This window comes from Glycine max, chromosome 1 (assembly GCF_000004515.6).
Source record: "Glycine max cultivar Williams 82 chromosome 1, Glycine_max_v4.0, whole genome shotgun sequence".
NCBI classification, from domain to species: domain Eukaryota; kingdom Viridiplantae; phylum Streptophyta; class Magnoliopsida; order Fabales; family Fabaceae; genus Glycine; species Glycine max.
The window spans coordinates 21154186-21174223 of NC_016088.4; the positions used below are offsets into that span (position 1 = coordinate 21154186).

Sequence of the window (20038 nt, forward strand, 5' to 3'; positions counted from 1 at the left end):
GTGTGTGACACTCTTGTTAGCAAAGATTGTACAACCTACTAGATGCAATAAATATGCTCGAGCTGATAGGGTCCACTGTCTTGCGTCACATTTGCTACGATAAATGTCTCGCATCTAGGTTAGGCGAACATATGCCCCTCTGCATTGCTCACTCTCATCTTTTGCTTCTTGTGTAGCAACTTCAATCAACTTAACTAACAACTCTACGACTTGGTCTACATCAAGAGCGTCGAAGGTATGGAAGACACCTATAATGGGCAGATGTAACAAGGATGCCACATCATCGAGGGTTATAGTCACCTCTCCTACCGGTAGATGGAAACTACTAGTTTTCTTGTGCCACTTCTTTGCAAAAGCAAATAAAAGTCAGAAAACTTAATCCTGTAGCAGCCAATATGCCTTCAACCTTAAGTGCAGGCCTTCCAAATTTCTCCACTTTCCTCCCATGAGAGGCCAACTTCAACTAAGTAAGTTTCTAAAAAAAATTAAAATTAATTAGTTTAAGTAAAATGATAAATAGTTATTCAAATATTATATAATTGAACAAATAACTACCTCTCCTGCCCAAACTTTGTCTGCCACATGATAAGTATAATTCGTCAACACTAATGTATCTTGGGGCCCACCTGTAAAACCCTCTGTATCAGCACCTACATGATCCGTAACTGGTTCCTAAGGCTCCTCATGAACCTCGTCAGCAGCATAATCCACATGGTCAACAACTGCAGCTGCCCATTGTCTACATGTAGATGTTGTCGGGCTTCGACGTTGAGGGGCTTCTTCTGAATCACCACTAACCTGTCTCCCTAAGGCTTTTCCTAAAACTTTGTCTAAAGCCCAACACAATCATCTAGTTCTAACCCTAATCTACAAATTTAAACAGTAATGACAATTAATATCATCGTTCAAATGATAGTTGAGTTTCATATTTCATAACAAAATTTTTGTCATTCTATTAATAAAAAACTAACTAATAAATTCACTAATAAATTTTGTAAAACCCTATTGTATCATAAAATGTAGTATATTTTAACAAAGGTAAAATTTTTTTTAAATTAACATTAAAATGCAGCAAATTAAAATATACCATCAATATCAAACTACAATTTAATTTAAAATATTTTATAAATTACTATTTAATAATTCAAATAAATGTTTAATTATTTTCTAAGTAACTATTTTAATACTTTTATATATTCATATATCAATATAGAAATTCTCGTTTTAAATTTTTATACTTCATTTTTCTAATGCTAGTAAACTAAAATATATGATCAAAATCAAAGTACAACTTTCTTTTTTATTTCTAATAAATGACTACTTCATTATTTTACCAATAACTATTTTAATACTTTTAAATATTTATAAATAAATGAATAAATTCATTTTTTATACTTCCAAACACTATTTATATAAATATTTAAAACTATTAGTGTAATAATATTTATTTGAGTGTATTAATAAAAAAACATTTGTCATATATAATATTAACTTTTCTTGTTTAACTAAATTCTACAATATATATGTTAGTCGTCGTTTACGACTAACTTTTGTATAGAAAAGTTTTCCAAAATGTATATAAATCTCCCAATTTATGGTTCTTTTTGGTAGGATTGTAAATAAAATTGCTTTGTTTTGATCTCTGCCCAGTAGAAGCCTCTTTACATGGAATTAATGTTAAATTTTCTTTAATTTCAAGCAAAAAGGAGCTATTTTTGAAGAAATGCCAAAGGAGTTATCGCGCTAAGCAAGCTCAATGCGCTTAGCGCGCATCAACGGCTAAGCCCAGCTTTAGCGCGCTTAGCGAGTAAAGGGGAATCTGGAAAGACATCTGCTCCGCAAGCACACACTTAGCGTGTTATCAGCTCGCTAAGCGAGTCGTTTGTCGCTTTTCAGGCTTAGCGCGAGATTGGCACTAAGCTCAAATTCACTTACTCGCGCTAAGCGCGACGTCGAGATCAGGAAACCCTTTTTAAGCCTGATTTACACAGAATTAAAGGGGGAGGAGAACGGTTCACTACTGAGAGGCCTAAAGAGTGTGAATTTCAGAGAGCATATAGCAGAGCAAAGGGCCAAGTTTTCATCTTTTAGGGAGATTAGTGAGATTCCTAGAGGTGGAGGAGACATTCCCACTCCTTTGTAAGCAAGCAATTTCTCTTGATTCCTCTTCTTCGGTGTAAAAAGAGCTTCCTTGCCATCAAAGGCTAAAACCCTCAGTTGGGGATTCTTACTGAGTAATTGATGTAAACTCTTTTTCATATCTAATTAGGATTGTCTTATGTGTTCACTGCTTCTATCTATGCTTATTGTAAGTATGCTTATGGCTTGATCACCCATTTGTCTATTCTGTTAGGGAGTTTAGCATTGGGAAATGCACTGTTTCCTTAGAACTTGATAGAATAGGGACTGAATAACTGCATTGCTAGGCATAATGTGCAGGGATTTAGTTTTCTTTATTTTGCTGTGAGTATAATGTTGTTTAAATTAGGCTAAGATCAACAAGAGGGATCGGTGTTTGATTTAAATTAGTCCAAACTCTAGAGGAATCAGTGTTTGGTACTTTTGTCCTCAGCATAGAACACATGAACATCTTTAATTAGAAAAACATCTTTAACTACATCAACTTACTCAATAGGAGGACCCAATGCCTTTAGATATCTGTTTTCACACTTACTTGTTCTCGTTTATTGCTTTTACTTAAGATAGAACATACTTTTGCTTTAATTCACATTCATTAATTTCTGTTTGCAAAGGCCTGCTTACTTAAGAAAACATTGCTAAATGAACAAGTTCCCTGTGTTCGATACTCGGTTTGTTCCATTTTAATTATTTTACATGGCGACCCGGTGCGCTTGCCGGTAAGACCACTCCCATATAAAAACAAGTAATACCAATTTGGAAGAGAGAGTAAACAAGTATTATGGTCGAACAAGTAATTTTGGCGCCGTAGCCGGGGAACTTTTTCCATTTGGAAAGTTTAGTTCAGTTTGAAGGCATTAATTCATTATTCTTTGATTTATTAATTTTTTTTGTTAATATTTGTTTAGTTCAAAATTTATTTTCTTCTTGAATTGGTTAATTGTTCCTGTTAGTGTTTGCATGCATAGATCTTCTGCAGGTGAATTGGTTCCATTGGATTTAGACATTGAAGAGGCTCACTTTTCTGAATCATCATGTTCTAATTCACGTACATCCAGGGAAACTCAAACAACAATTTGAAGCCGAAGTCATGGCTGAAGAGCAACCTCAGCGAGTGACCTTGGAAGATTACTCAAGTACTTCGGTGCTGCAATATTTCTCAAGTGTTGCGCGGCCAGAGGTTCAGGCACAAAACTTAACTTACCCACCTTCATTGATACAGCTAATACAAAGCAATTTGTTTCATGGTTTACCAAATGAAGATCCATACTCACACTTGGCAACGTATATTGAGATTTGAAATACTATCAAGCTTGCCGATGTACCTGGATATGCTATTAGGCTCAGCCTATTTTCATTTTCTTTATCTGGGGAGGCCAAGAGATGGTTGCATTCATTCAAGGGCAACAGTTTAAAGACCTGCATCTTCATTCCATCAGTTTCCTGATGAATCTTTGAGTGAGGCATTAGAAAGATTCCGTAGCTTGCTGCGGAAAACTCCCACTCATGGTTTTTCAGAGCCTATACAGCTGAACATCTTCATTGATGGGTTACGGCCGCAATCAAAGCAGTTACTCGACGTTTATGCAAGAGGAAAAATTAAGTTGAAGAAACCTAAAGAAGCCATGGACTTAATTGAAAATGTGGCTGCCAGTGACCATGCAATTTTGCATGATAGAGTTCATATTCCTACCAAGAAGAGTTTATTAGAGCTTTCATCACAAGATGCCTTGTTGGCCCAAAATAAGTTGATGTCCAAGCAACTTGAAGCTTTAACTGAAACACTAAGTAAGTTTCCAACTCAATTGCATGCTAGTCAACCTTTACCCTCATCTGTTTTACAGGTTACAGGTTGCACACTTTGTGGTGGAGCTCATAGGTCAGGCTTGTGTATTCCCATTGAAGAAACATCTCATGAAGTTAATTACATGGGAAACCAACCTAGACAAAATTTTAATGCAGGTGGATTTTCTAGATTGCAACATGGCCAACCTTACTAGGAACATAATCAATGGAGAACTCACCCTGGTAATCAGTTCAATAAAGACCAGGGTGGGTCACCTAACAGGCCACAACAACAAGGGCCTAACTTATATGAGAGAACAACAAAGCTGGAACAAACTCTTGCTCATTTTATGCAGGTGCCATTGACTAATCATAAGAGCACAAAGTCAGCCATAAAAAATCTAAAGGTCCAGGTAGGGCAGCTAGCCAAACAACTTGCAGAAAAATCTTCTAGTACTTTTGGAGCTAACACTGAGCAGAATCCAAAAGAAGAATGCAAGGTTGTGATGATCCGAGGAAGGAAGGTAGCCATGGAGGAGGAGAAAAAGATGCAGAAAATGGTGGAGGATGACAAACAACAACTGGTAATTGAACCAACACTTGAACCAGTGCAACCCTTTTGTGAACTTATAGAGGAAGAAGAAGAAGGGGATGATGAATAGATGAGAGCAACACCAATAATTTTGAGTGAAAAAGAAAATAGGAAAAAGAAAAAGAAGAAAATGAAAAAAATGAAAAAGAAAAAGAGAAAGAAAAAGAAAAAGAAATAAATGAGAAAAATGAAAAAGAAAAAGAGAGAAAAGAAGAGAAGAGAAAAAGCAAGAGTGAGTGTGCTAGAGAGAAAAAGAAAGAAGCATTTTCAGCTGAAGGGAGAGAAGTACCATATCCTTTGCTACCTTCTAGGAAAGACAAAGAAAGACATCTAGCTAGAAATTACCATGCCCTTAGGAGAAGCTCTATAGTAGATCCCGCTCTATGCTAAATTTCTGAAAGACATGCTAACTAGGAAGAACAAGTACATCCATAGTAACTAGGAAGAACAAGTACATCCATATTGGTTGATTTTGTTGATATTGGAGGTTTTGGGTTTACTTTTTATGCTTAATTTTTAATTTCGGTTTTGGGTTTACTACTTTTGCTTAATTTCCACTTATTCCTCATTGCTCCTCTATTCCTTTGGGTTTTAGCTACTTATCCCATACTTTCCTCTACCTTATCCCTGGCCCCATTACAACCTTAAAAGACCTTTTGATCCTCATGTGCATGAGTTTTTGGTGTTTGGTTGTCAATTTTATAGTCTTCCCAAGTCTATGTGGTGTTTATTTTCATGGGTGCTCTGAGAGTAAACAATAGCCTAGACACTTGAGAGATAGAGTGCATATCTTGTGAGGCTTTATCATTTTTGAGTCAATTCTTGAGCTGATTGACTACCTAGTCATGTTTGAGGTGCTTGGATGATTTTCATGACTGTCTTGATTCTTTAACTCTTTACGTGTTGGATGTTGCCCATTCCTTTCATTCCTTCAGATTCATTGAGAAATATGTAAATGTTTTTGTGTTTGTTTGTCTCTCTTTAATGTCTCTGGATTTGTTCCTTGCTCTGCTTTTGGATTTTGCCTGGGAGTGCAAAAGGCTAAGTGTGGGGGAATTTGATGTGTCATTATTTTCTCCTATTTCTTACCCCTTTCTATCACCATTTTAATTACTGATTTGCTTTAATTGTCAAATTAATTATGCAGTTTTATCATTTGGGCCTACTTGACTAATTATGTGTTTTAATTTAATTTCAGGAGAATTATAAGCAATTGGGTTGAATCGACTTGGACTTGAAGAGAGTAGACAATTTTATTTGTCATCCAGTTTTATTTTATTTCGTTTTTGGGCTGTATTTTTGTAATTGGGCCATCAGACCTTATTGGGCCCGATAATTAGATTTGTAAGCTTTGGGGCCTAGTGACCTTTAGGGATCCCAGCTACTAGGGTTTTAAGGTGGTTCGTGTTACTGATCACGCATAGATTTTTGTAGGGTTTCATTTTCAGTTTTTGGTGTTATTGTTCACGCACATGGTACTGTTCACGTAGCAACTCCATTTTCATTTTTTGCTTCAAATTCCAGTATCATTTTTTGCTTTTAATTCCAGTTTCATTTTCATTTTTGTCTTCTAATTTCAGTTCATTTTCTGCCTTTGATTTCCTATTCGTTTTTGCATTTCGTTTCCAATTGCAATTTCATTTTCAGTTTCTGTTTGTAGATTCATTTTCGTTTTTGTGTTGCAATTAGTTTCCAGTTGCTGTTTTCATTTCTGGTGTTAATGGAAGGCTGAATCTCTAGTGTTGTTTTCTCTTCAGGATTAAGCATAACTCTCTTTGAGGTTTTGTTATTAATATTAAATTCTTATCAGTTTTCCCCTTCACCAATTATTCTGTATTGTTGTTGATATTAATCTATGCATGCTTAATGCTTGATTAATTGTCTCTGTGCTTAATTAACGTTCATGCTTAATGGACATGTGAGAGGGATTAATCGGTGTATGTGTTGCTTAATCACATAATGACAACATTGTGTTAATTTTCTCTTAGTAAATTAATTTCGGGTTGGATTAAGTAGGTTGAACTGATTAGGGATAAATTCTCGTAACCTAGGATAAGAGACTTGCTTTTGAATCAAGGGGAAACAATATGTTTTAGTTCTGCTATCTTTTTAATTCAAGTTTGCTTGCTGTTTAAATTACAAAAACAAACAAACCCCCCATTTCGTTACTGTTTTATTATTATTGTTATGAACGTTTGTTTGATCATTGCTCACTGGGAGACGACCTAGGATCACTTCCTAGATACTGCATTTTAATGTTTATTTGATTCGGGTACGACTCCGGTCAAATTTGGCGCCGTTGCCGAGGAGTTGTGGTCCAAAGGTTCATAATTATGTTTTTGTGTCTTTGTGTTTGTTTCTGTGTGTTTTTATAAAATCTGTGTTATGTGATTAATTTGCAGTGTTTAGTTGTTTTGTGTGTAGTCTGTTGTTTAGTGTTGTTTAGTGTAGTGTTCTGTTCTATTTTTCAGTGCTGTGAATAGTGCTGTGAATAGTGTCAGATTTTGCTAATTAATTGGTGAATTTTGTTTCGATAGCTAGAGTTTTTATTTTTGGCTGATTTGTTGTGTGGTAGTTTCTTTTGATCCATATTATGTGTGAAAAATACCAGAAGCACTTGGTGTGGCTGAATTTGAGAGATATAAAAAATTTGGAAACTTGTTTTTAGCAAAACTTAAAACGGCCATAACTTTTGCTCCGGTTATCAGAATGACTATTATTATATATGCATTTGGGGTAGAAAAAAAATTTCCCATGCAATCCCAACCCACTAGCACCGATTGCGGTTCTCAGAACTTAAAAATCAGTTGTTTACTAAGTTATTTTTATTTTTATTTTTCAAGTATTATTTTCCTATTTTTCTAAACTTTTCTTAGGCATTTTTCATAGTTAGACTTTGAATTTTTGTTTGAAAATTTTTGTGCTATCTTTTCATGATTTTAGGGTGTTGCTCACAAATTTTCAACTCATTTGGATATCGTTTGAGTATAGTTGTAGTTTTACCCCCTTTTTACCCCTGGTTCTTGTTTCAGAAATACATGATTTGCTGCATATAGTGCATGACTAGGAGCAATCCGGGTGATTTACAACCCTTTGATCCTGAAATAGATATAACCTTTCATAAATTAGTTAGGCATAGTGTGCATCCTGATTATTCTGTGCATTTTGAGCATTCTGAGCATTCTGTTGCTAGTGATTCTGAACATTTTGATTTTAAGCATTCGACTGCTGATTTTCATACTAAGAACGGTGTTGAATCTCCACCTTGTGAGAGGACTCTTAGGGAGATGGCTTCACCTGACTTCACTTATGAAAGCTTGTGCATTCAATATCCTAATGAGGATGTTCCATATGTTCTCAAGACTGGACTAATACATTTGCTGCCCAAGTTTAGTGGTCTTGCAGGTGAAGATCCTCATAAGCATCTTAAGGAGTTCCATATTTTCTGTTCCACCATGAAACCCCCTGATGTCCAGGAAGATCATATCTTTCTAAAGGGTTTTCCTCATTCTCTAGAGGGAGTGGCGAAAGATTGGTTGTACTACCTTGCTCCCAGGTCCATTACTAGTTGGGATGACCTTAAGAGGGTTGTTAGTGCTTAGCTTTACTTAGTTTTAAAAGATTGGCTAAAATTTTGTTAAAACATAAGCACTTAGACAATGAAGGAAAGCTGGAGTTGCTGCACATGATGTCTAACATTATGTCAAGGAATCAGATTGGGCTGCACAATGCACAAGGCAAGATAAAATGTCAAATGAAGAATTGAAGCTGCAGGATCCACGATGTCGGATACAATGTCCAGGACATCCTGCCCGAAAATACTGGACACATAAATCTGTTATATCTTTAATAGATTAATGTGCAGTCAGCAACAAATTAGGAGCTCTATCTTTAGGAACGAATTAAAAGATAATTAAAGATTGAATTACAAACTTGAATAGTTTCGTTCAGGGATTAGAGATTGAAGATAAAAACTAAAAGATAAAACTTTATCTTTTAGATCTTTAAGTGCAGATTTTTCAGGAGAATGATAGAGCTTATCCAGCGCAAGTTGTTGCAGCCCAGATACGTACACTGCTATATAAACATGAAGGCTGCACGGGTTTTTAATCAAGTCAGAGATTGAAGAGTTATTTTGTGAGTTTTGTGACTTGAGTGTTTTGTGAGCCACCTTGATGTTACCCTAACATCAAGTGTTGGACCTGAGTGTGCAGAGTTGATCTCTATTGTTCAGAGAGCAATCTCTGGTGTGTCTTTGATTTGTTTGTAAACACGGGTGAGTGATTGAGAGGGAGTGAGAGGGGTTCTCATATCTAAGAGTGGCTCTTAGGTAGAAGTTGCATGGGTAGTGGTTAGGTGAGAAGGTTGTATACAGTGGCTGTTAGATCTTCGAACTAATACTATTTTAGTTGATTTCCTCCCTGGCTTGGTAGCCCCCAGATGTAGGTGACGTTGCACCGAACTGGGTTAACAATTCTCTTGTGTTATTTACTTGTTTAATCTGTTCATACTGTCATATACAATCTGCATGTTCTGAAGCGCGATGTCGTGACATCCTGTACGACATCTGTCCTCAGTATCAGAATTTCAATTGGTATCAGAGCAGGCACTCTAAATCACTGAGTGAGATCTAGGGAGATAAATTCTGATGAACATGGAGAAAGAAGGAGGACCAGTGAACAGACCACCAATTCTGGATGGAACCAACTATGAATACTGGAAAGCAAGGATGGTGGCCTTCCTCAAATCACTGGATAGCAGAACCTGGAAAGCTGTCATCAAAGGCTGGGAACATCCCAAGATGCTGGACGCAGAAGGAAAGCCCACTGATGAATTGAAGCCAGAAGAAGACTGGACAAAAGAAGAAGACAAATTGGCACTTGGAAACTCCAAAGCCTTGAATGCCCTATTCAATGGAGTTGACAAGAATATCTTCAGATTGATCAACACATGCACAGTTGCCAAGGATGCATGGGAGATTCTGAAAACCACTCATGAAGGAACCTCCAAAGTGAAGATGTCCAGATTGCAACTATTGGCTACAAAATTCGAAAATCTGAAGATGAAGGAGGAAGAATGCATTCATGACTTCCACATGAACATTCTTGAAATTGCCAATGCTTGCACTGCCTTGGGAGAAAGGATGACAGATGAAAAGCTGGTGAGAAAGATCCTCAGATCTTTGCCTAAGAGATTTGACATGAAAGTCACTGCAATAGAGGAGGCCCAAGACATTTGCAACATGAGAGTAGATGAACTCATTGGTTCCCTTCAAACCTTTGAGCTAGGACTCTCGGATAGGACTGAAAAGAAGAGCAAGAACCTGGCGTTCGTGTCCAATGATGAAGGAGAAGAAGATGAGTATGACCTGGATACTGATGAAGGTCTGACTAACGCAGTTGTGCTCCTTGGAAAATAGTTCAACAAAGTGCTGAAAAGAATGGACAGGAGGCAGAAACCACATGTCCAGAACATCCCTTTCGACATCAGGAAAGGTAGTGAATACCAGAAGAAGTCAGATGAAAAGCCCAGTCACAGCAAAGGAATTCAATGCCATGGGTGTGAAGGCTATGGACACATCAAAGCTGAATGTCCCACCCATCTCAAGAAGCAGAGGAAAGGACTTTCTGTATGTTGGTCTGATGATACAGAGAGTGAACAAGAAAGTGATTCTGACAGAGATGTGAATGCACTCACTGGGAGATTTGAATCTGATGAAGATTCAAGTGATATTGATATTGAAATCACTTTTGATGAGCTTGTTATATCCTATAGAGAACTATGCATCAAAAGTGAGAAGATTCTTCAGCAAGAAGCTCAACTGAAGAAGATCATTGCAAATCTGGAGGCTGAGAAGGAGGCACATGAAGAGGAGATCTCTGAGCTTAAAGGAGAAATTGGTTTTCTGAACTCTAAACTGGAAAACATGACAAAATCAATAAAGATGCTGAATAAAGGCTCAGATATGCTTGATGAGGTGCTACAACTTGGGAAGAATGTTGGAAACCAGAGAGGACTTGGATTTAATCATAAATCTGCTGGCAGAACAACCATGACAGAATTTGTTCCTGCCAAAAACAGCACTGGAGCCACGATGTCACAACATCGGTCTCGACATCATGGAACGCAACAGAAAAAGAGCAAAAGAAAGAAGTGGAGGTGTCACTACTGTGGCAAGTATGGTCACATAAAGCCCTTTTGCTATCATCTACATGGCCATCCACATCATGGAACTCAAAGTAGCAGCAGCGGAAGAAAGATGATGTGGGTTCCAAAACACAAGATTGTTAGTCTTGTTGTTCATACTTCACTTAGAGCATCAGCTAAGGAAGATTGGTACCTAGATAGCGGCTGTTCCAGACACATGACAGGAGTTAAAGAATTCCTGGTGAACATTGAACCTTGCTCCACTAGCTATGTGACATTTGGAGATGGCTCTAAAGGAAAGATCACTGGAATGGGAAAGCTAGTCCATGATGGACTTCCTAATCTGAACAAAGTACTGCTGGTGAAGGGACTGACTGCAAACTTGATCAGCATCAGTCAGTTGTGTGATGAAGGATTCAATGTAAACTTCACAAAGTCAGAATGCTTGGTGACAAATGAGAAGAGTGAAGTTCTAATGAAGGGCAGCAGATCAAAGGACAACTGTTACCTATGGACACCTCAAGAAACCAGTTACTCCTCCACATGTCTATCCTCCAAAGAAGATGAAGTCAAAATATGGCATCAAAGATTTGGACATCTGCACTTAAGAGGCATGAAGAAAATCATTGACAAAGGTGCGGTTAGAGGCATTCCCAATCTGAAAATAGAAGAAGGCAGAATCTGTGGTGAATGTCAGATTGGAAAGCAAGTCAAGATGTCCCACCAGAAGCTTCAACATCAGACCACTTCCAGGGTGCTGGAACTACTTCACATGGACTTGATGGGGCCTATGCAAGTTGAAAGCCTTGGAGGAAAGAGGTATGCCTATGTTGTTGTGGATGATTTCTCCAGATTTACCTGGGTCAACTTTATCAGAGAGAAATCAGACACCTTTGAAGTATTCAAAGAGTTGAGTCTAAGACTTCAAAGAGAAAAAAACTGTGTCATCAAGAGAATTAGGAGTGACCATGGCAGAGAGTTTGAAAACAGCAAGTTTACTGAATTCTGCACATCTGAAGGCATCACTCATGAGTTCTCTGCAGCCATCACACCACAACAAAATGGCATAGTTGAAAGGAAAAACAGGACTTTGCAAGAAGCTGCTAGGGTCATGCTTCATGCCAAAGAACTTCCCTATAATCTCTGGGCTGAAGCCATGAACACAGCATGCTATATCCACAACAGAGTCACACTTAGAAGAGGGACTCCAACCACACTGTATGAAATCTGGAAAGGGAGGAAGCCAACTGTCAAGCACTTCCACATCTTTGGAAGTCCATGTTACATTTTGGCAGATAGAGAGCAAAGGAGAAAGATGGATCCCAAGAGTGATGCAGGAATATTCTTGGGATACTCTACAAACAGCAGAGCATATAGAGTATTCAATTCCAGAACCAGAACTGTGATGGAATCCATCAATGTGGTTGTTGATGATCTAACTCCAGCAAGAAAGAAGGATGTCGAAGACGATGTCAGAACATCGGGAGACAATGTAGCAGATACAGCTAAAAGTGCAGAAAATGCAGAAAATGCAGAAAACTCTGATTCTGCTACAGATGAACCAAACATCAATCAACCTGACAAGAGTCCCTCCATAAGAATCCAGAAGATGCACCCCAAGGAGCTGATTATAGGAGATCCAAACAGAGGAGTCACTACAAGATCAAGGGAGATTGAGATTGTCTCCAATTCATGCTTTGTCTCCAAAACTGAGCCAAAGAATGTGAAAGAGGCACTGACTGATGAGTTCTGGATCAATGCTATGCAAGAAGAATTGGAGCAATTCAAAAGGAATGAAGTTTGGGAGCTAGTTCCTAGACCCGAGGGAACTAATGTGATTGGCACCAAGTGGATCTTCAAGAACAAAACCAATGAAGAAGGTGTTATAACCAGAAACAAGGCCAGACTTGTTGCTCAAGGATACACTCAGATTGAAGGTGTAGACTTTGATGAAACTTTCGCCCCTGTTGCTAGACTTGAGTCCATTAGATTGTTACTTGGTGTAGCTTGCATCCTCAAATTCAAGCTGTACCAGATGGATGTGAAGAGCGCGTTTCTGAATGGATACCTGAATGAAGAAGTCTATGTGGAGCAGCCAAAGGGATTTGTAGATCCAACTCATCCAGATCATGTATACAGGCTCAAGAAGGCTCTCTATGGATTGAAGCAAGCTCCAAGAGCTTGGTATGAAAGGCTAACAGAGTTCCTTACTCAGCAAGGGTATAGGAAGGGAGGAATTGACAAGACTCTCTTTGTCAAACAAGATGCTGAAAACTTGATGATAGCACAGATATATGTTGATGACATTGTGGTTGGAGGGATGTCGAATGAGATGCTTCGACATTTTGTCCAACAGATGCAATCTGAATTTGAGATGAGTCTTGTTGGAGAGCTGACTTATTTTCTGGGACTCCAAGTGAAGCAGATGGAAGACTCCATATTCCTCTCACAAAGCAAGTATGCAAAGAACATTGTCAAGAAGTTTGGGATGGAAAATGCCAGCCATAAAAGAACACCTGCACCTACTCACTTGAAGCTGTCAAAGGATGAAGCTGGCACCAGTGTTGATCAAAGTCTGTACAGAAGCATGATTGGGAGCTTACTATATTTAACAGCAAGCAGACCTGACATCACCTTTGCAGTAGGTGTTTGTGCAAGATATCAAGCCAATCCCAAGATAAGTCACTTGAATCAAGTAAAGAGAATTCTGAAATATGTAAATGGCACCAGTGACTATGGGATTATGTACTGTCATTGTTCAGATTCAATGCTGGTTGGATATTGTGATGCTGATTGGGCTGGAAGTGCAGATGACAGAAAAAGCACTTCTGGTGGATGTTTCTATTTGGGAAACAATCTTATTTCATGGTTCAGCAAGAAGCAGAACTGTGTGTCCCTATCTACTGCAGAAGCAGAGTATATTGCAGCAGGAAGCAGCTGTTCACAACTAGTTTGGATGAAGCAGATGCTGAAGGAGTACAATGTCGAACAAGATGTCATGACATTGTACTGTGACAACATGAGTGCTATTAATATTTCTAAAAATCCTGTTCAACACAGCAGAACCAAGCACATTGACATTAGACATCACTATATTAGAGATCTTGTTGATGATAAAGTTATCACACTGGAGCATGTTGCCACTGAGGAACAAGTAGCAGATATTTTCACAAAGGCATTGGATGCAAATCAGTTTGAAAAACTGAGGGGCAAGCTGGGCATTTGTCTGCTAGAGGAGTTATAGCAGTTACTTCTATCTGAACGTGCTCAAACTTCTCACTCAACATTAATAGCACGTTCACTACTCGGCCAAAACAAATTCAACCTCCGTTTCACACGTTCTCCTACATTCCTCATTCAAACTTACATTTTCGTGGCAATCTCGTTTGCATCAGCATTCCCCAACACTTCTCAGATATTCACGAAACCACTCCCAAAGCTCTGCTTCTCCATGGCTACCTCACCAAAAGAAACCTCATCCCCTGTTTCACCCTCTGTACCATCATCTCCATCATCCTCCAAAACTCCATCAAACCAGGAACAACCTGCACTCAATATCCAATCCATACAAATGATTCCTGGTCCAGGCCCTGTTCCTGAGAAACTGGTCCCTAAAAGACAACAGGGAGTGAAGATTTCTGAAAACCCTAGCTTTGCAACAAGCCCTAGGGAAGAAGACACTGAGATGGATAAGAAGATCCGCAGTTTTGTGAATAGCATTTTGAAAAATGCTTCTGTCCCTGATGCTGATAAAGATGTCCCAACATCTTCCACCCCAAATGTTGAAGTCCTCTCTTCATCCAGTGAAGAGAAATCAACAGAGGAAGAGGATCAAGCCACAGAGGAGACCCCTGCACCAAGGGCACCAGAACCTGCTCCAGGTGACTTCATTGACCTAGAAGAAGTAGAATCTGATGAGGAACCCATTGCCAAAAAGTTGGCACCTGGCATTGCAGAAAGATTACAAAGCAGAAAGGGAAAAACCCCCATTACTAGGTCTGGACGAATCAAAACTACTGCACAGAAGAAGAGCACACCAATCACTCCTACCACATCCAGATGGAGCAAAGTTGCAATCCCTTCCAAGAAGAGGAAAGAAATTTCCTCATCTGATTCTGATGATGATGTCGAACTAGATGTTCCCGACATCAAGAGAGCCAAGAAATCAGGGAAAAAGGTGCCTGGAAATGTCCCTGATGCCCCATTGGACAACATTTCATTCCACTCCATTGGCAATGTTGAAAGGTGGAAATTTGTATATCAACGCAGACTTGCTTTAGAAAGAGAACTGGGAAGAGATGCCTTGGATTGCAAGGAGATCATGGACCTCATCAAGGCTGCTGGACTGCTGAAAACTGTCACCAAGTTGGGAGATTGTTATGAAAGTCTAGTCAGGGAATTCATTGTCAACATTCCCTCTGACATAACAAACAGAAAGAGTGATGAGTATCAGAAAGTGTTTGTCAGAAGAAAATGTATTAGATTCTCCCCTGCTGTAATCAACAAGTACCTGGGCAGACCAACTGAAGGAGTGGTGGATATTGCTGTTTCTGAGCATCAAATTGCCAAGGAAATCACTGCCAAGCAAGTCCAGCATTGGCCAAAGAAAGGGAAGCTTTCTGCAGGGAAGCTAAGTGTGAAGTATGCAATCCTGCATAGGATTGGCACTGCCAACTGGGTACCCACCAATCATACTTCCACTGTTGCCACAGGTTTGGGTAAATTTCTGTATGCTGTTGGAACCAAGTCCAAATTTAATTTTGGAAACTATATTTTTGATCAAACTATTAAGCATTCAGAATCTTTTGCTGTCAAAATACCCATTGCCTTCCCAACTGTATTGTGTGGCATTATGTTGAGTCAACATCCCAATATCTTAAACAACATTGACTCTGTGAAGAAGAGAGAATCTCCTCTATCCCTGCATTACAAACTGTTTGAGGGGACACATGTCCCAGACATTGTCTCGACATCAGGGAAAGCTGCTGCTTCAAGTGCTGTGTCCAAGGATGATTTGATTGCTGAACTCAAGGACACATGCAAGGTGCTGGAGGCAACCATCAAAGCCAACACAGAGAAGAAAATGGAGCTGGAACGCCTGATCAAAAGACTCTCAGACAATGGCGTTGATGATGGAGAAGCAGCTGAGGAAGAAGAAGATGCAGCAGAGGATACAGAATCAGATGATGATGATTCTGATGCCACCCCATGACCATCAGACCTTTATTTTTGCTTTTTACTCTTACTAGCTATTGGGGCATGTCCCTTTGCACATTAATTTCATGCATTCTACTTTTGCCAAATTCTGTCTAAAAAGGGGGAGTAGTAGGATATTATGCATGATTTATGATTTTGAGGGGGAGTAGTATTTATACTGCTGCTGCTGATGACTGATGTAAGCTACTGAAACTAGTAGCTGATAGAAGATGCTGCAGTGAACTGCTGCCTAGCAGAATATTCACTTCACAGTAGTAAGAGCATGGAGACAGGGGGAGCAGAAAGCTGATGTCACGTGAGATGTCTTGACATCCTGGAAAAGACTTGTAGATTTGCAACTTGCAGAATTTTGCTGTCACCACTACAGATACTGCTGTGCTTGATTACTCTGATAATGAAAGTTGCTGATCCCACTTGCATGACTGCTCGTACCTGCTCAGGAAGTGTCTAAGTATGTTTTAGACAAAAATTTGCCAAAGGGGGAGATTGTTAGTGCTTAGCTTTACTTAGTTTTAAAAGATTGGCTAAAATTTTGTTAAAACATAAGCACTTAGACAATGAAGGAAAGCTGGAGTTGCTGCACATGATGTCTAACATTATGTCAAGGAATCAGATTGGGCTGCACAATGCACAAGGCAAGATAAAATGTCAAATGAAGAATTGAAGCTGCAGGATCCACGATGTCGGATACAATGTCCAGGACATCCTGCCCGAAAATACTGGACACATAAATCTGTTATATCTTTAACAGATTAATGTGCAGTCAGCAACAGATTAGGAGCTCTATCTTTAGGAACGAATTAAAAGATAATTAAAGATTGAATTACAAACTTGAATAGTTTCGTTCAGGGATTAGAGATTGAAGATAAAAACTAAAAGATAAAACTTTATCTTTTAGATCTTTAAGTGCAGATTTTTCAGGAGAATGATAGAGCTTATCCAGCGCAAGTTGTTGCAGCCCAGATACGTACACTGCTATATAAACATGAAGGCTGCACGGGTTTTTAATCAAGTCAGAGATTGAAGAGTTATTTTGTGAGTTTTGTGACTTGAGTGTTTTGTGAGCCACCTTGATGTTACCCTAACATCAAGTGTTGGACCTGAGTGTGCAGAGTTGATCTCTATTGTTCAGAGAGCAATCTCTGGTGTGTCTTTGATTTGTTTGTAAACACGGGTGAGTGATTGAGAGGGAGTGAGAGGGGTTCTCATATCTAAGAGTGGCTCTTAGGTAGAAGTTGCATGGGTAGTGGTTAGGTGAGAAGGTTGTATACAGTGGCTGTTAGATCTTCGAACTAATACTATTTTAGTGGATTTCCTCCCTGGCTTGGTAGCCCCTAGATGTAGGTGACGTTGCACCGAACTGGGTTAACAATTCTCTTGTGTTATTTACTTGTTTAATCTGTTCATACTGTCATATACAATCTGCATGTTCTGAAGCGCGATGTCGTGACATCCTGTACGACATCTGTCCTCAGTATCAGAATTTCAAGGGTGTTCTTGGAAAAATTCTTCTCTGCATCTAGGATCACTGCCACCAGAAAAGACATTTCTGGCATCAGGCAACTTAGTGGAGAGAGCTTGTATGAGTACTGGGAAAGATTCAAGAAATTGTGTGCAAGCTGTCCTCACCACCAGATTTCTGAGCAATTCCTTCTGCAATATTTCTATGAGGGACTTAGCAACATGGAGAGGCGCATGATTGATGCTGCCAGTGGTGGAGCTCTTGGTGATATGACTTCTGTTGAGGCTAGGAATCTGATTGAGAAGATGGCTTCCAACTCCCAACAATTCAGTGCAAGAAATGATGCTATTGTCCTTAGAGGAGTCCATGATGTGGCCACAGATTCATCTTCATCTGCTGAAAATAAGAAGCTTGAGGGAAAACTTGATGCCTTAGTCAACCTAGTAACTCAGCTTGCCATAAATAAAAAATCTGCATCTGCATCTATTACTGTTGCAAGAGTCTGTGGTCTATGTTCTTTTGTTGATCACCATACAGATCTCTGTCCTTCTTTGCAGCAATTTGGAGTCAATGAGCAACCTGAAGCCTATGCTGCAAACATTTATAATAGATCCCCTCAGCAGCAAAACCAACAATAGTAGAATAATTATGATCTTTCAAGCAACAGATACAATCTAGGTTGGAGGAATCATCCAAATCTGAGATGGGCAAATCCTCCACAGCAACAACAGCCTGTCCCTCCCTTCCAGAATACTACTGGTCCAAGCAGGCCATATGTTCCTCCTCCAATGCAGCAGCAACAACAAAGACAACAAGCAACTAAGGCCCCTTCTCAACCTTCCTTAGAGGAGTTAGTGAGGCAAATGACCATCCAGAATATGAAATTTCAGCAAGAGACAAGAGCCTCCATTTAGAGTTTGACAAATCAGATGGGGCAGATGGCTACTCAGTTGAACCAAGCTCAATCCCAAAATTCTGACAAATTGCCTTCACAAACTGTGCATAATCCGAAAAATGTGAGTGCCATCACCTTGAGGTCTGGCAGGCAAATTGAAGTGCCTCCACCAGTAGTAGTACCTGCACCTGAACCTGTCAAGCTTCATTCTACACCTGAAAAAGAGGATGTGCTAGCTGCACAAAGGAGAAAGATTCCTGATCATGAGGGAGCTAACAAAAATTTTCATGCAGGTGGACCTTCTTCTAGTAGTTATGATTGATTTGCAGCAGCCTCCTATCCCTCTTCCATTTCCACCTAGAGCAATTCCAAACAAAAAGATGGAAGAAGTAGATAAGGAGATCTTGGAGACCTTCAGGAAAGTAGAGGTGAACATACCTCTGCTAGATGCCATCAAGCAAATTCCAAGATATGCCAAGTTTCTAAAGGAGTTATGCACCCACAAAAGGAGGCTCAAAGGCAATGAAAGGATTAGCATGGGCAGAAATGTGTCAGCATTGATAGGTAAATCTATTCCTCACATTCTTGAGAAATGTAAGGACCCATGTACTTTCTGTATACCTTGCATTATTGGGAACAACAAATTTGAGAATGTCATGCTAGATCTAGGAGCATCAGTTAATGTCATGCCTCTATCAATTTTCAATTCTTTATCTCTTGGACCTTTGCAACCTACGGATGTGGTGATTCACTTTGCAAATAGAAGTGTTGCTTACCTCACAGGTTTCATAGAGGATGTGTTGGTTCGGGTTGGTGAACTTATTTTTCCTGCTGATTTTTATGTTCTTGATATGGATGAGGGATTTTCCCATGGTTCAGTTCCAATTATTTTAGGCAGGCCATTTATGAAAACAGCCCGAACCAAGATAGATGTTTATGCTGGCACATTGTCTATGGAATTTGGTGATATTGTTGTTCATTTTAACATTCTTGATGCCATGAAACATCCATCTGAGGATCATTCTATTTTTCATGCTAAAATACTTGATCAGATTATTGATGATTATATGTTTGATTTTGATTCTCTTCATGGTAGGAAACATCCATTTTTATCTTATCTGCATACTTGTCATTCCTCATGCATTGAATCTGAATCTGAGTTTGAATTTGATCCTATATCTGATTTTTATGTTGAGAGTAAATTTTAAATTGAGTCTGGTTCTGATTTTCTGGGTGTTGTACCTCTTGATGTTGATTTTTTAGAGTTAGAATGCACTAACCATGGTGATTTTTTAGACATTCCTGATATTAACCCATCTACCTGCATGCATAGGATACTTTTAGAGGATGGAGCTAAGCCAGTGAGGCAGCCACAACAGCGACTCAACCCCATCATTCTAGATGTGGTGAAAAAGGAGGTGACCAAGCTCTTGCAAGCTGGAATCATCTGCCCTATTTCTGACAGCTAGTGGGTGAGTTCAGTCCAAGTGGTTCCTAAGAAGACAGGACTCACAGTGATCAAGAATGAGAGGGATGAGCTTATCACCACAAGAGTGCAGAACAGCTGGCGAGTCTGCATTGATTATAGGAGGCTGAACCAGGCAACCAGAAAAGATCATTTTCCCCTGCCATTCATTGATCAAATGCTTGAGCACTTGGTAGGTAAGTCTAATTACTGTTTTCTTGATGGTTTTTCTGGTTATTTACAAATTCATATTGCTCCTAAGGATCAAGAAAAGACCACATTCACCTGTCCCTTTGGCACTTTTGCCTATAGGAGGATGCTCTTTGGCCTATGCAA

General features: G+C 39.2%; 1 non-coding gene and 1 pseudogene across 1 annotated transcript; one reads left to right on the forward strand and one right to left on the reverse strand.

The window, feature by feature from the left end:
• Positions 1-3229: 3229 nt before the first annotated feature.
• LOC113002303 (uncharacterized) lies at positions 3230-19310 on the forward strand (annotated as a pseudogene).
• Positions 17411-17517, reverse strand: LOC112997888 (small nucleolar RNA R71). Its single transcript, XR_003262945.1, has one exon. It is a non-coding gene; the product is annotated as a small nucleolar RNA R71 (small nucleolar RNA).
• Positions 19311-20038: the final 728 nt, after the last annotated feature.